Here is a 17,852-nt window from a genome sequence, read left to right on the forward strand (position 1 = left end):
ACCATTACTTTTTGATTATGATGTAACTGGAATGGAGAATTATGTGATCCCTCAAATTGCATATTGTATCTCAGGGAATTTTATATTGTAAGCTGTCTTGATCTTTATAGAATGAAGTAACTTTATATTAATTATATAGATTGACAATAAAATTAAAGCAAGTAGTGCAAAACAACCCTATTTTTTATTCTGTTGCCTGTGTTATGAAGGCTGTAGAAAACTGCTTTTTAAAGAGAATGAATGTCTTTTAATGTTTGTTTAATAAATAAAAGTGGCTGATTGTTCTCAAAGTAGTCAGACCATCTGAGGTGAGGCATGAAACCTGGTTCTGCCAGGAGAAAAATATTTTCATAGGAGAGGCTGTGCCGAGTTATTTTCTATATGAAAAGATGCATTTATTGAAGTTGGGTGTTGGAAAAATGTCATTTCAAACAAAATCAAAAAACAGACTTTCTCTTGACCTAGAGAGAATTTGAATGTGGTTGGATTCTTTTTGCCCCCCTTAAATTTCAAAATGAGACTATGTTTATTTTGGTGTTCAGCATGTAGTGCTACATATACCTTTTCAGCTACAGCTTTTTTCATGGTTGTTCATGGTTGTCTTCAACTGAGCAACAAAAGATCAAGGGCCAAAAGCTCTTTTCCCTAAGCTCGTGTTAATGCTGCTTGCTGCACAAGTGATGGCTTACCTCTCTCTTTACTCATCTTCTGAGCAGCTTGGTGCACAGTACTGAGAAAGCATTTCTGAAAATTCCTGCCCAGCCAGGATGGGGGCAGAGCTACAGTCCTTGCTTTTCCCCTAAGGTGATTGATGTTGTATCATTATCACATTTAACTTCTGTAAGTACCACTTAAACTGACTGCTTGTTTACTCCTACCTGAGGGGGGAAACATTTTTTTGCTCATTTTCCAGATGGCACTGAACACTGGATTGGCGAAACTGGTGTAAATATTTTTCTGACAAATATTGGGTACCATTTGTTCAAGCTTGTTTGGTGACTCTTAAGCGAGTTATGCCTGATTAAGCTCACACAGCTTTCTTTCCAGCAGTCATATAAAATGGTGTTTGTTTTAAGAGAGTAAATAACCCTTTGTAGGGCCACAGAGCTGACTCAATCTAAAATCTGTTGATGAGAACACAGTGTCTTAATGTGAATTTAAGTGGTATTTAACTAAAGATAACTCAGGATCCAAGTGTAACAGCCTGTTTTTAATAAGTAAAAAAACCTCATTATTTGAATAACTTGCCTGTAACCAGTGTGGTTTACGTAACCAACTCAGTTAAACGATTTGCATAATTATGTATTTTCTTCTGTGTGGTCATTTTAAAAGCAATACACAAGGCCAGCATTTCTATGTCTTCTTTGCATTCTGCAGATTTTTTTTTTTTTATGATCTTGAGCTAAATACTTAAGCTTCATTTTGACATAATGGCAGCTGTTCCTGAGAGTCTCACCCCAAAGATTATCTGAGATAAAAAAGTTGAAGCCTGTTTTTCAGGAGTGCTTTGAGAGCTGCAGGGATTTCTCACTGCTGGCAGTAAGGTGCTCAATGTGTTCAGGAAGCATTGAGAAGCTATGACCCCCTTTTAATTGAAAAATTTTCTCTAAAGGAGTGCATACTTTTCAGAATTCCTTCAATGATATTAGGTCCTTATAATTGCATGGGTTTAATTTTTGCAACAGAGTTAAAACTGGTCTTTATTTTGGGAATGCTCAATATTTTAATAATATTCTTTTGATAACTCTGAAAAATGGTGTCAAATTTGGAACTTCAATTTTTCTCTATTTGTCAAAACATATTTTGAAGTTAATCAGCCCACAGGTTGGCTGTATGCATTTGGAAGAAAATTCTGCATTTGCATCCTTGAATTTGTCGTTGATGTAAAAGGCGCTGTAGATATTTTGGATTATGAGAAGCTCAGTCCAGGAAAACACAGAGCACTGGGAATGCCCAAGCTGTGGCCTACTATGGCTCCGAGATCCTGATCACATGACCGCCTGTGACTGCAAATTGGCCATCTTGCTTTTGAGCAGAAGGCAGAAAGATAATTGCAAATAGAAAGCATAGATTATGGGATTGTGAATATATTTTGGTGCATTTATAATGCTGCCAAATAACTTTGTGTTGTATAGAGATGATTGATTTATTTGAAGCAAGCACAAAAACACTACATGAAATACAGCAAGTATTGGATACAGCAAAGCTGGATTCAAAATGGAAAAATGATACGGAAATCTGAAAAAAAAAAGAAAAAAACCATGCAATTGTGGGAAAGCATGGATAGACATTTCGAATTGTTAACTAGGAGCAAACAGAGAATGTTCTCAGAACTGCTGAGTCTAGCCCAAATTGAAACCAGAAAACATAGGTTCAGAGTCATGCTGGTGCTCATGCTTACCTCTACTTTGAATAGGAATGGCCTCCTGAAATTAAGGCAGAGCTCTGAACATTTTTATTCCCCTTCCAGTCCCAAGTGTATGTTTTGCTTGCCTTGTTGCTGGTTTCCCTTCTCTGTCAATCACATGTTGCTCCTCAAATGTGCACAGACCTGAGGCTTTGATGGCTTCTCACTTGAGAGAGGGAGAGCTAAGAAGAGGTAAGTTAATACATGGATGTTTGCTGAGAATTTTGGTTGCATTTTGCAAGAATCCTGGGGTAAGTGCAAGTAAGCAGTAGAGGCTGAATACAAAACCAAGAAGCATGTTTTATGGCAGTATCTTGTTGGAGACCCCAGCCTGATCTGAAACATCTCACCAGATGTTAAAGGTGAGACTTTTTGCTGTAAGTTTTCTATTAGCATTGAAGATTATTGTATTATGTGTCCCCAGGTAGTCCCACTGTTGTATTATCTCAGAATCATGGAATCACAGAGATGGACTATGAACACAGACACTTCATTCAGTATGTCTGTGCTGTGAAAAAAGTTGTCAGGTTAATTAGAGCAGAATCTGTCCTGATTTCCGGCTCTGATAAAGCATATTAATGAGAATCCTTAATGAAAAAAACCAGATTCACCACACTTTCTGTTACAGTGTCTGTGGTGAGGAATGCCTTCTGTGCTGCCTTTACAGTTGAGTAATTTTTGTTGCTACTACTAAGGCATTTATTAAAGTGAGGATTAATCCACAGGAGTTGTTGAGTTTTTAGTAAAAAATTTTTATGGGACTACTGACACAGAGGAGATGAAATCTGGTCTCCTGCTCAGAGTCAAGGAGAGAGGAAGACCCGTGTTCTTATAATAGCTCTGCTTCATGGTGGGCTGCAGATCACTGAGAAGCAAAGGTGGGATACCACTAACAACTGTTTTGTGAGGAGTGGTTTGAAGTCCAATGAACACCTCAAAATCATCTTCTTACCCCGTTCAAGTTGCTGACAAATCCTGCCCCAGCCCTTGCAGCAGGATTGTGCAGGGCTTTGGAGATGTAACCCAGGTCTGCTCTCTAGTGGGTGGCAGCACTGGGGTAGGTGAGACATAGTGATGGGAGGATTCTGGTCCACACAGCCCGTGCAGTACATGGGCAGATGCTGAAGGCATCTTGGGGCATCTTTGGTTGCTTCTGACTACTGGCTTAGGGCATTCTGGAGCAGCCCCAAGGCACCATCACTGCCGCTAATATGAGTGAGTAGCAGACCTGGGCTTGACTCCATGTGGGAGATGGAGAAGATAAACAATGTCACCAAGGTGGTGGGGTTTTTTTAAAGTTACTGAAGTACTTTGAACCCCACTGCCTAAAGCATTTGAGAAATGCAAGGAACTTCACAACAGAACACAAAAGGAGACCCTCTTGCTCACAGGCACAGACTTTGCCATAGTCTGAGAATGTTCCCATGGCTAAAAGATGCAGAAACAAGCCATAAGCTTTTTCCCATGTAAGCAGCCTGAAGAGAGCAGAAGAAAACAAGGCTGTAAAAGAAATACATTAGTTGAAAAGTTCACAACGGCCCATGAGGGTGACTGGCAGCCCCAGTGACCTGACCAGGACAGGGGCTAGGGGAGGTTTCCTCTTGGATTTCACATCTGTGAAAGTAACTTTACCCTGAGCATAGAAGCAAGATACATGATGCTTTCAGCTGGGTTGGGTATCATCAATAGGGCACTGAGGAGCAAGTTAAGGTACCTCTCCAGTGTTTCAGAAGAAAGACTAATCTCACTCCTCCTCTTGTAGATGTGTGAGGCAGAGGCATAAGCTGCATTCCTTGCACTGGTTACTGACTTGTGACATATTGTGGGAAAAATCTTTTTCCCAACATTGCCTCAAGGATAGAAGTGGTTTTAGCCAACCTTTTTTTATAACCAATGGCCTTAGAACTTGACAAGCTCTCAACAACTGTCCAACCTCTCCAGCTGGTTTAGTTATGGACTCTTTAAACAGTGTCTGCTGGCTGTGGGACAGCTAGACATGCTATTTAGGCATCTGAATAAGCTTTTTACAGTTTAAAATGCTTGATTTCTTCCTGCTGTAGTGGTTGATGTGTTTCCCTGTCACATTTCTGCTGTGGATGAACTTCCACATCTTGCTCTCATTTCCCTCTTGATGGACTGCTGGCCAGCTCAGCTTCTTGGGCAGGTTAACCTGGTCTGGTGGGTTTTGATACTTAACAGAAAAGCAGCATCATGAAACAACAGGTATGTATGTTGTTTTCTATTTTGGTGGCCTTTTGGGATTGTGGGTAATCAGGCTGGGGACTGTAGTTTGGCAGAGAAGGAAAGTGAAATGAAGAACTGAATGATGCATCTTCTTGCTTTAACTAAAGCTAATTATACGCAAAGAACATAAAAGCTTCTAGAAGATAAATGTCTCTAAAAGCCATACTGAGGAAATTCTTTCTATTTGCCCCGTCATGTTCCCCATGACAGTGGTAGAAATGGGGATGGAGAAATCTCTATTTCTAATTTTCTGAACAGCTGCTTCTCTGCAAATTCAGGTTTGATCCTTGGCTGCCTCAGAGCACTCCTTCATCTTGTGCCATAGTTTGTTCACCTGCTTGATCCCACTGAACTGCGAGGGGATCTGGACTGTTTTAACCTGCCCTTGAGGCCATCTGATTTCCTCTGGCAGATGTGTAGGGCCCAGAGGGGACAGTAAGCTCTGTGTGTGAGTGCTGGCATCTCAGATCCCATGCTCACAGCTACCTGGGGGATGCAGAGACAGACCTGACCCTACTGTTCAGCTCCTCCCACGTCTCCCTATGCCCCTGCATCTTGTGGCTTGTCTAAATACTTGAGCAGTGTTACTTGTGGCTACGCTGGCTCTGCACAGAAAAGCCAGGAGTACAACAGCAGATCATATCTTGGCCACATATCCTCAATCAGGTCCACAAGCCAAACCCACAAAATAGTCTGGGTATCTCTAGGTGCACCTTTTATGAGGCATCGGATACTTCAGAAAGACTGTTATCTAGGCCATATCCTGTGTGTTTTCTCATTAATAACTTCATTTCTTTTGCAATGCTACTTTAAGAAGGCACAGTGTTATACTGGCCAAAGATAAAGTACTCTCCTTTTTTTTCCCCCTGATGTTAACTACTGGAGTATGTGCAGGCTGCCAAAAAATTCTGGTTGCTTGGCATATTGTTCAGCCCCATGCTGCTTGCATTGTTCTGTCAACATCCCCATATCTTGTGGATTTCACACGTGGTTTTGGATTATATAAAGTGTCATCAGCTCTTACGCAAATTTCTGCTTCTTATTGGTCTAGACCACAGTATGTGCTATGAAGCCAGCAATGGGAGCAAGACTTTTAAAAATAGATTAAGTTTCTCTATGTCATGTCCTTCTCTCTTGGTCTAGATTGGGATCTGTGTTTTAAATCATGCCGGGACAGTACACTTACTGCACTGGTGTACTATGCTCTGCTACTTTTGCATATCTAGCATGGTCTAGCAGCTTTAATGCTGCCACAAAAATAGGTGCAAATGAGAAAACAAATAAAAGAGATTTCATCAGTTCAGATTAAACTGTCTCTGTAACCCTTAGGTAAAAACTTAAGAATGCAGGGGGTAATTTCAAATGGTTTATCTGAAGTTACATAAATAAAAGGCAACTTTGGGGCTGGGAACCTGTTATCTCGTCTTAGAGTGAGTCATGGTCACTTCCAAGTAGCAGTCTGAACCTGACCCTTTCAGCTTCAAAACAGACTGGATGAGAGCTCATATGCTAAGTCAGGATTGATCTGACAGAATACAAGTCAGAGGTGGACAACAAATTTAATCACTTGCTCATTTTTGCTGCTCTTCAGATAAAACCAGAGATCCTAACCAGTGCTTATTTATTTTCAGCTCTGATGTGTCATATTGATGCATATGTGGATTCCTTATGACCCAACTACAGATTTCAGTCTGAAGTATGATATGAAAGAGTAACACGGATATAATTTTTACATTTTACAACTGATGCTTCAACATCAGAAATCCTACAGGCAAAGCAGACTGTTGTACCACTAAGGTTTGGACCCAGAAGGACTTGGGCATATCACTTGATACTGAAATTAAACCTGATTTGTACGTCTGTAGGATTCTGTATTTAGATTAGAAGCATCTGTGTCGAGTCCTGTTTCTGTGCATCCCTACTACATTCACCAGGGTGTTCTCAGGAATACTGAAGTCCTCTCTTAGACTTGCAATCGAGATATACCTGTGCACATGTAAATACTGAAGGAATATGGCCTGAGTGACTGACAGGTGCATAAGAGAACAAAAAGATACCACTGCAAGGGAACACTGGCTTTGTTCTCACTGAACGGTCTGACCACGTAGTGCCTCTTGTTTCCCATGATGTTTACAGCACACTAAAGCCTTCTGTATTGAGCCTTCTGAAATGCTGCTTCTGCATCAAAGGGAAAGTATCGATTTGTTTCTGTGGCATCTCACCTGTCTGGTTTTACCAGAGACTTGTCAGTCATCTTATTTTACAGGCACTTCTCCATTCTTTTAAAAGAAAACTATTTCACTTGCATCTCAGGTTACTTGATTTGTATGATAAAAAACTCAGCATTATAATTTAGCTAAAGGAAGGTCTGGCTTTAGTGAAAAGTCACAAAAATTTACCTTTGTTTCAGCCTCCACAAAGTCTGATATAAACCAAGACAGAGGTATCTGAGCCGTCCTAAGTCCTGTGACCAGACATGGAATCTTTCCTGACCTTTGCTCTTAGGACAATATTCTAGATATTTTATGATTCTGTATCTTCTGTAAGAGGTAGTCCAGAAGGCACAAGTGGATTTCATCTTTTTCTGAAGTCTTGCATATTCCTAATTCACTGGAAGTCATTTTAGCCTGACTTTCCTGGAGATAGCAGTGCTAGTTTCTAGGATGATACATTCCCCTGCATTTACCTCCTCCTTCAGTCAGTGACCCAGTGTGTGAGTTGTAGAGGTGAGTCTCCACTCAGCCTAACATCTCAGGTCCATGTGTGTGCTTACAGCTGTCCTTCACACAAAACAGTGCTCAAAATAGGTGGATGTAGCTCATGATCAGTTCTTATCTGAGCTCAGGGATGGTAGTAATTAGTGGTGGTGGGATGCTGGTGTGTTTGGGACAGCCTGATTCTTCACCCTAGGAACACTTCCGTGGAGTAAGACAGGACCTGCCCATACCATTCCTTCTCCTCATTTCCCCCCCACTTTGATTACAGTAAGCTGCAAAGAATCCCTCTGTTCGTAAATGCACCTAATATCATCCTTATTTTCTAGGGGCATTGTGAGGTATTTTCCGCCATTAATAAAGTACTTTGAGTTCTATAAACAAAAAAGCTACCACAGTGGTATGAAGATGCTAGAAACTAAAGGAGTGCATGGCAGTCAATAAGATGAGAAGATTGCTGTATTAAAGCAGCCTGGACCTGTGACCTCTATGGGATAAGTCACTTTCATCTTTGCTAAACTGATGCTCTAGTTGGAGTTGTCACTTCTGCTCTGAGAATGCAGAGCATTCTCGCTCCCAAACCCATTTCCACCCCCACTCCCATCCTCATCCTTTGCATATTGTCTTTTAGAGGAACATTGTAACATGGTGGAGATGGGAATGTCTGCTTTGTGCCAACACTTCCCTGTAAGCTGTTCTGTTAGAGGTGTTCACCCATGTCCCACCAAAGCACAAGGGAAATCTCTCCAGAGGCTTTCTTGGTGTATTACCCTACGTGTTAGTGCTGTTATTTGCCTACATGGCCACAGGAATTATCACAGGAGACACAACAAAAGGGCTGCTCCAACACCAACCAGAGTGACTACGCTGATATGATGTTTATTCTGAAAGCAGAAGAAAGTGAGATAAGGTCAACCTGTTCTTTCCACGCGCACTGTTTGCACTGCATTAGTGTAGTAATGTGTTTATATACCCCTGGTGTTTTGCATCTCTTTGATCTTTTCAATCTCACAAGTTACAGCACAAACAGAACAGGGTCTGCAGGAAGCAATAGTGCTTTGTGTGCCTTTGTTTGCAGTGAGAATGACCTCGTGGGTTGTGTTTCAAAGTTCCAGAGAAGCCCATAGCTTCAGAGCAAAAGAGAGGTTTCTATTCTTCGCCACTTAGACACACTTCTTTAATATAAAGGAGAGGTGTCAGATGGTCATGTCTTGTGTGGTTTGATTTTCAGGGGACACACCATGATTTTCAATGACCTGATGTTCTACCCATCACGTGCTACATTTCCTTTGCCGCCCGTGGGACACACACAGGCAATGGGGGATGAACTTGTGTCTGCACAAAGCAAAGTGTGTACGATCTCAGGGGCCATGGGGAAGAGGAGGTGCTGTATCAGAACAATGAGCCATTGCTTCTTGGAGCAAACAGCAACAGTGATGGTAGCAGCCACTAACATCCATCCTTGGCCAGGCTACTACACACTTGGAGTAAAATGAGGCGTTTTTCTTCATTTTTGAAGGTAGTGTTCCCTATTCTCTTCAAAGGCTAATAGAAAATTAGTTTGCTCTCACATGCATGGTATCCAGAGCAGAACCTCAAAACAATGGGCCAAAACAAACAGAAGAAGCCTGACCTACCAAGAAAAGAACAACTTTCCTCTATCCTCAGCCTAGCTCTAGAGATAAAAGCGCCCTGGACAGTAATACATATACCATCTAATGGAGCTCACTGCAGGCAATGTCCTTTTAAGAAAGGGTGGGCTTCTAGTTCAAAAGCTGCTGCCAATTTTAAATAAGACAGCATCAAGCAAAAAGAATCACAGGCTCATTGGTAGCCCACGAGGTCCCAAAGACCATTCCAGATGTTTTGAGTAAAAATTAATGTTTTGGATTTTATCTGTGACTTGAAGTGTGTCCTAAGACAGAGGGGTGAAAGACACAGGTATAATTCACTTCTAGAAGTGAAATTCAGGCCCATGGGATCACCTTGGGAAAAGTTTGGAGACCACCCTGGATGTCAGCTGAGCAGGTTTTCATACCATGGCCTGAGAGCAATTCTCTGGCCCGGCTATGTATTGCCTTCTGTTGTTGTGATCCAGTCCTAAAGTAAGATAAGCACAGATAACAGACAAAGCCTACACAGAAAAAGTCCTGGTTGGAAAAATGCCTAGGTACACTGACCAGTCCTCCTGCTCCAGGAGCAGGTCAGGCTACCACAGTGCTTCTGTTTTGTTATGTACTTATATTACAAGTGGCAGCTGATTCCCATCAGTTAGGCACATGGATATAATTGTCACTTTTGCTTCTGGTTCCTTTCCAGGAATGAGTTAGGCTATATCTCAGTCCTTGCTGAGGCATTGCTAGGTGGCTCTCACCTGAGGCCAGGACTCACCTGAACACTGAATCCTTTGTTCCACGGCCCTTCCTTGGTCAGACAAGGAGCAAATAATCAGATCACTGTTTACTGACAACCTGTTTTCCTTAGAACATATGCAAAGAGACTGAGATCAAAAGGTTTGTCACCTGGGGCTTTTTCTTTATCAAATCTCCATCTAGCCACCAACATTTTGGTACAATTAAAGTACTAAACGGAGACAACCATACATGCAGTTAACTGCATGAGTGTTTTACTCTAAATAGAATGTGTGTCCATGGAGAAACACACAGAAATATTAATTTCCTTTGTTTTTCTTCCCATTGTCACAGTGTCACCAGTGAGGATAACTGGAGTGTGCATGCTCTTGCAAAAATAAGGGTCTCAAACTCAAGAGATATGGCTTCTCTCTGCTGTGTCTATTGATAAATGCACTTCACTTGCTTATCAGTTCTCTAGCAGGGTAGCTGTGTTGTGGTTAAACTGGGCAGGCAGCTAAACACCTCCTAGACTTTTGGAAAAAAAGTAAAACTAGTGGGTTGAGATAAAGACAGTTTCATAGAATAGAAAAGGAAGGGAAAATAATAGTAGTAATAATAATAATAATAATAATAATGATGATGATGATGATGATAGTAGTGTTAAAAGAATAAGCAAAACAAGTGATGCACACTACAGTTGCTCATCACTCACTGAATCATGCCCAACCAGTCCCTGAGCAGTGATTGGTCTCTCCTGGCCAACTTCCCCAGTTTTATTATTCAGCATTATGCCATATGGTATGGAATGAGCCTTTGGCAAGTTGGGGTTACCTGTCCTGGCTGTATCCCCTCCCATTTTCTTGTACACCTGCAGCCTCCTCGCTGGCAGGGTAGTGTGAGCAGCTGGAAAGTCCTTGACTTAGAGTAAGCACTACTTAGCAACAGCTAAAACATCAGTGTGTTATCAACATTACTCTTAACATCATTCTCATCCTAAATCTGAAACATAGCACTGTACCAGCTACTAGGAATAAAATTAATCTATCCCAGCTGATATGAAGCTGATATCTTGTACTTTGAAGCCCTCTGTTACCTGTGTGCATTAAGAGTTATAAAAAGAGTGAAGGGTTCATCTAGGACTGTCTCTGTTTGACTTCTGTTAACAACATAAGGATTGCATGTGTCAAACAAGAAGATATACAGACTTCCTTAAACCTATAATAAGAAAAAAAATCATAATTACAGCAGCCTTTCATGATGAGCTCAGCTTGTTCAGTTGTCCTTAAAAGCCCAGCAACTGAGATGAGCATGACAGCAGGCTCTGGATGTTACAAGATTTGAGTCATTTTGGTTTTGAGAGGTGAGGAACTGACTTCCAATGTCAGATTGCAAAATCCACTCCACTATCACCTGCCAGAGCTGCTAAAGGAGCACGTTCTCTGCCATAACTCTTCCAAGATGGCTCAGAGATCTCAAATTTCAGGTATTTCAGATTCAGTAGAAAACAGCTCAAACTCCATCTCCTAATCTGCATGCCATCAGTACAGAGTATGGCATCTGGGGTTTCCTGCAGCACAATGATGCTACAAATTCCTGTGATCCAGCCTGGTGTCCTGTGTGCCTACAGGTGTATCTACAGAACCCTGTGGAGGGAGAGTCACCAGGTTGCAGGTGGCAGAGTGCTAAAATTGCCTCTCATGAAGAAGCATGTGTTGTCCTGGGTATGAGGAGTAGGTGGGACTGGGTAAGAGCATTGGGTTCAACAGGCTTTTGCAAGTGCAGAAGGGAGAGTACAAGAGCTTGGCAGCCTGCAAGTAGTAATTAACATCTGTGTGCAGCTGAGGGAGGACAGGCAAGAGAGGAGTTTTTAACCTCTTTCCTCTGGCTATTGATTTCCCCTCTTTGAGCTTGCTGGTTTATCTGAAGTGTTGTGTATTGAACATCTGCTTTGTCGCCTCTGTCATGACGCTGCTTTTACACTCTCTTGCCTTTGGAGCATTAAAGCTTTCAGTGAAGAGAGATAAAGCTGGGCTTTGATGGTTTCATTGCTCATTGCTCCTTTAGTGTCCCATATCTCCAGCTAGAGTGTGGGAGTCTGCCTGGGGGATGGAATCCACTCACGTGTATTGGCAGAAGGCAACAGCAGAGCCAGCTCTGCTCCCCCACTTCTCCCTGCTACAGTAGAAGCGAGATCCAGATAGATAAAGCAAGAACAATATGAATTAGGATGGTGTAAATACATAGAAATGACAGCCCTAATTAATTCTACTTTTTTACACTGACATGAAAATGTCCACTCTGCATTCCTCTAACTGCAAAGAAAAAAAACCAAAACAAACAAACAAACAAAAAAAAACAACCAAGAAAATTGCTGTATTAATTTGGGGAAGACTTGTTTTTCTTGTAACTCTTGAAAAACATTACTATACAGAATATACAATGAATACTGTGTATTTTCTGTGCTGCACAAAAATGTATATGAAGAATGGTTATTTCTCATCTTTTAGCATCATTTATCAATGCCTCTCTAGCCAGTTATATTTAGGATGAGATGAATCATGGACTGTTTCTGCCCAATGACTATAAAAGGAGTCGTAAATGACCATCTCAGATGCAGATATCTTTTGTAACCATTTTTGTTGTACTACCCCTCCTTAATTTAGTTTCATAGTTTGGATAGAAGAATCTGTTGGTAAATCAGACATCAGATCTGTTATGCCAAAACTAAACACAAAACTGATTGATTTTATATAATAAAATACAATCTGAAGGTTATAAAATAATGGTAGGTGATGAAGTAACCCCCACAAACGTCTCCAGAGTCATGGCTTGCTGAGGTGGCTGCTTTGGCATCTCTTGTGTGCAGTGGGTGGTGTGTAGGTACCATGGCTCTCCCTGCCCATCGCCTTGCCAGCAGCAAGCCTTCCCACCCCCAGCAGAAGACACAGTGTTTTTCAAACTCTCTTCTTCTGGCCTGTGTTAGACATCTGTGCTGAGGTAAGCTGAAGTTGCTTGGAGGGCTTGCTCCCTGCCTCGGGGCTCCTGCCGCAGCTGGGGTCCCTGCAGGGGTGAGGTGTCTGCAGCCCCAGACTCCTGTGTGTGTGATGGGCCTGGTCCCAGGTGGCATGAGGCAGGTGTGGCCACAGCAAGGCTGCGCCCTGAAGGAGCTCACACGGGGGAAACACGAAGGGCAGCGTGCTGGGGTGGTGCTGGCAGGAGGCTGGGCACGGCACAGCACAGATGTGGCCGGTTCTTGTTTGTGGTTTCACAGATGGATTAACAGCGCCTGCAGATGTGCTGAACCAGTGGCTGCTCGGGTCCTGCAGCCTGAGAAAGGAGCTTCCACCTGCTCTGGCCACAGGGGAGCATCAAACGTGGCTCCAGAATGGGAACGTGCACCCTGCTGCCCTGCTTTGCGTAAGCAAATGAATGGTAAACAGCATTATAAGCTCACTAGGGCAGGGAACATCTCGTTTGTTCTCTCTCTTGTTCTCTGCCTTTTTTCCTATATTGTCATAGTAGAGATAATAATGCTGTTATTAAATATCTAACAGGATTGGTGAAACATAGCATTTTCTTATTGGTATTGGTATGTCTGAGCTTTAGACAAAGAGTACCATAAATAAATTAGTTTCAATGTGTGTGTAAAAATGAAACACTTTTTGTTTTGTAAAATAATTTACATTACTTTATAAAGTAATTTATTATTGTTTATTATTTCATAAAACTTTGCAGTGTTCTGCAAAGTAATTTGTCTTTTGCATTTTTGGAAAAAGAATTAATATATTTCAATGTCATACTAGTCATTAAGCCAATTGGGACAAATTTAGTAAGATTAATTTTGCATTCCAATGCTGAGTAGTCTGCTGGGCAAATAAAAACCAATTAACTATAATGAACCTTCAGACTTGCTATTCGTTTTGCAAACCCAGGAGAAACAAAAGACAGCAATACCAACTGTATCTAAATTTCATCAATCCCACTGGAGCCATTAAAAAAGAATAATTTTAGGTTTTTCTCCATATTTCTATTTTCCCCATGCACTTTTTCCATGCTGCAGGAGGGAGGAGTTTCCCAATGGCAGAGACGGGGAGGAAGGCTCACTGTAAGGTTCAGGATTGAGGAATAAATACCAGGAAGACAGTGTCAGATGGCAGAGATCATAAGCTGGGTAGAATAAAGACTTTTTTAATTGCATTTCCCTGCATTTGCGGGATGGGGTTTGGACAGTGGCTGAGCACTGGAAGGCGGTAACCTCGCTGTTTTTGCTGTTACTGACTCATAAATGACTCAATCTTGAAAACACAAAAGCACTCTTGTGCAAAGTTCTCATCTCTGATCATAGGTAGTCATTACCTCTGAGAGGGTGCTCAGAACACGTGTAGGAGTTTTCCTCTGCCAAGAGAGTATTTTGAGGTGTCTGGTTTTTGACAACCCAATTTTCTTTCCATGCTTCAACTCCTTCCTGACCAGACAGTTGTATGAAGCATTTGCAATTTTTTTGGTTCAAGGTTTTAGTAAGTCTAGGGAGGGCAAAATCCTGTTTAAAAAGTAGCAGAGAAAGCTTTCTTTTTTTTTTTGGTGCCAATATTATTAGTATTTTAAAAATACAGGTGTTAAATAGAAATCTAATTTTTTTTTTAATTTACATTCACACCTGCTTGTCATTTTGGCCGTCTGCTAGCATTGCTCAGAATCAGAATGAAATACCAGGATTCCTCAGACACACAGCATCAAGGTGATTGATCCCCTGTGTGTCACCCACCTTTCCCTGGCAAACACCAAGCACCTCCCAAGTTCATCAGGCACCCTGATACATTAGCCCATTAGCAGCCTCTTTGCTCCATAAAAACAGATTCTTGCTGTGTTCCGTTCACTATGAACATCCTTTTGCTTGTCTCTTGTAATGGGTTTTAAATCTGCTCAAATTATTTGGCAATCTTTAGAAAGACTGTGGTTGGTTTTTTCACACTGGTATGGTGCAGAAGGAAAATGCAGGGCCCATTGCTCCATCAGCAGTTACCTGAAGGACATTTTGGGTTAGATCTTTGCGGGGAGATTCATCTACAAATCCCAGTGGGGTGCAATGGGATCATATATGGAAGCTGGGCAGGCTGTGTTCTGTTGCTGACTTTCAGCGGGAGCTGTTTGGATGGGATGGCCCCTCTGTGCCTCTCCTAATCCCTACTCAGGGGATTATGGCATTGTGCTTCCTGAGGGGCACTGGTGGATGTAATCCACTGCTACATGTGAGACTGGCCGCAGGATGATGCTGAAATGCAAAGCAGTGGTTTGACTTGGAAGATGCTGTTCTGTTGCAGCTAGCCCATTGTGTTGGAAGCTCTGAAAGATCCGTGATGGTGTGTGCTTGTTACAATGCCTGTCAGTGGGAATCTGGGTTCTGTGTTGAACTCTTCAGTTCAGCCCCAATTCTCTGTTATATTCTAACAATGTTGAAAATAAGTATTTTACAGGCATCTGCCTCTTGTGACAGAGATTTGAAGGGCTCTTTGTGTTTGCTTTAAGTGCAGTTGGTTCTTAATTCTGAGTCTTGTTTCCACAGTCCTTCAGAAGGCCCCTGAATGTTAACTCAATGTCAATTTATATATTTAATTGTGGGTTTAGAGTTAATTTTTTTCCCTTACTTTTGCTGTCTTCATAATTTCCATAAGGTAGTACATATTGATGGTGGAAAAATAATTTTTTTTTCTCACTTCAGGCTTCTTAAATTTTCTTATGCATCACCAGGGAAGATACTGTTATCATGGATCAATAAGAACTAAGATATTTCTACCAACAATGTCTTAAAACAATTTTTTTCATTTAAAACTGACTTCTGTAGTGGAACTGAAGAAAAAGCTGACACAAGCCTCTCTAGTGTAAGTTTTGCCAAGGAGGCTGCAATTGTATCAATACCACATAATGACAGACTCAAAACTGGCTTCAGAGTGCCTGCTACTTGCCTGGTTTTACAGCCTGAAAGAATTTCATAGGAAAGCAGGAGCACCTGGTGGTGCTGTCACAAAACCTAGAAGCTTCTAACCCTGTTGAAGAAGATAAATAGGCATGCAATTTTGCATGCGTGTATGGCAAGAGAAAACATAAAAAATTATTGCTTACTTGCTTTGTGAGCACCTTAAATATTACACATTCTGGGCCTAAGTGCCTCTTCCAACATAAATCATTCTATAACTCTACCTTTTTCAGAAAAAGTGGGACCCACGGTGCCCATGCATCTAAAACTGAGGACTTTGTGAGAAAAAGCACTTAGTAAAGTCTAGGATGAAGAGAAAGAAGAGGGAGATGCACTGTGCTCTTCAGTGCTAATCTTGATATGAACAGAAGCGGAATGTTTCATTTTCAAAGTCAGGTTTGATTTGGCTTTTTCGTACTGTAGCAAATTCATGGCTTTACTGGCTTTTTAAAAATAATGTTTGTTTCAATCATGTTTAACCAGTCTAATCCCTCATAAAGTATTTGATTTTGTAAAGCCCATACTTAGGTTTATGTATAATCGGTACTTACTGGGGGCAACAAGCAGGGAAAATGAAGACTGGAGTAGCAGAACACGTGGTAAAACCAAACGAAAACTGAAAAAAAGAGAGTGTGACGTAGTGCAGGTAAAATAGGGTGAAAGAGCTGTAATGAGTTGTATGGGAAAGGCAGGGAGATGCATGTTTGGGGCTGGAACAGTGTTTTTTTATTCAAAATCGGTGCCCTTCTCAGCTAGCACTGGGCTGCCAACGTGCCTCTTCACGAGCTGAGCCGTGGCTCAGTCCCCTAGATGGTGTTAGAGCGCTGTGATTCTCGGCTACCTCCTGCTGCTTCGTCTGCACTCTGAAGGGACCAGCCGATAAAACAGGCAATATCCTAAGAGGGTCTTTGGAGAGGCCACATCATGCTGGCAGCTGCCATCCAGTCTAATCAGCCAGTCCTGGGTTGCTTTTCTCAAGTAATTGTGTGAAATACAGCCAGATGCTTTGAAAACTAAAGCTTGCTTACTTGATAGCTGCTTCTCAATTATGTTAGCGTGCCCTTAAATTCTTGTCTTGTCAAAGAAAATGCTTCTGCAGAAATAGAGGCTTGTTTATATCTGACCTTGCAGTTTGTATGCCGAATTTCTTTGAGGGAACAAGCTCTCACAAGTGACAAATCTTAGAAGAGCAAGAGTAAATTCACAAATCTAACTTCCACCACTAATTATCTATTTCTGTGTGTCTCCACAGTCTGGAACTGCCCATCAAGTGTTCTTTATAATAACACATCTGGGCTTTTAAAACATGGGGAGAAAATCCTGCTACTGGAGAAAGGACAGCTATGTCCTTGTATCAGTCATAAAGAAAACGAAGATTATCTTTGATTTAACGTAGGGGATTGCTATTCAATGTTACACAGTTTGTATCTGCGGTGTATGCTTCCATGAATAGAAGGTCCTTGGCTGCAGGAGCTGCTTGAGCTGCTGCTACTCTGTAGGGAATGACACTGGATTGTCTCTTTACCAAGGTGCAGGAACTCTCAGGAATGACAGCTCCTGTCTGCTGCTGGAGGAGGTTGTTTCTGAAGAGAAACTGTGCTGATGTGGAAGTGTGGGGAGGCAAAGGAATGGCATCAGTAGGTGCTGTGCTGGCATCTCTCTGCTTTGCTGGTTCTTGTTACTGAGCTTGTTTCACAGGTCCAGCTCCTGGTAGAGTTGGGCTTGCTTGTGGTATCTTCTTTGGACCACAGAATCACCAAGTGGTTTGGATTGGTTAAAGATCACCTAGTTCCATCCCCCTCCACGATGGGGAGGGACACCTTCCACTGGACCAGGTTGCTCAAATCCCCATCCAGCCTGGCCTTGAAGATTTCCAGGAATGGGGCATCCACAACTTCTCTGGGCAGCCAGTGCCAGTGCCTCACTGCCCTCACAGAAAAGAAATTCTTTCTAATGTCTAATCTGAGCCTACACTCAGTCAGTTTAAAATCATTCTGCCTTGTCCTATCACTGCATATCCTTGTGAAAAGTCCCTCTCCAGCTCTTCTGTAAGCCCCCTTAAAGTACTGGGAGGTGCTGTAAAGTCTCCTCAGAGCCTTCTCTTTTCCAGAGTGAACAACCCCAGCTCTTCCAGCCTGTACTTATAGCAGAGGTGTTCT

This window comes from Coloeus monedula, assembly GCF_965178545.1.
Source record: "Coloeus monedula genome assembly, chromosome: 3".
NCBI lineage: Eukaryota > Metazoa > Chordata > Aves > Passeriformes > Corvidae > Coloeus > Coloeus monedula.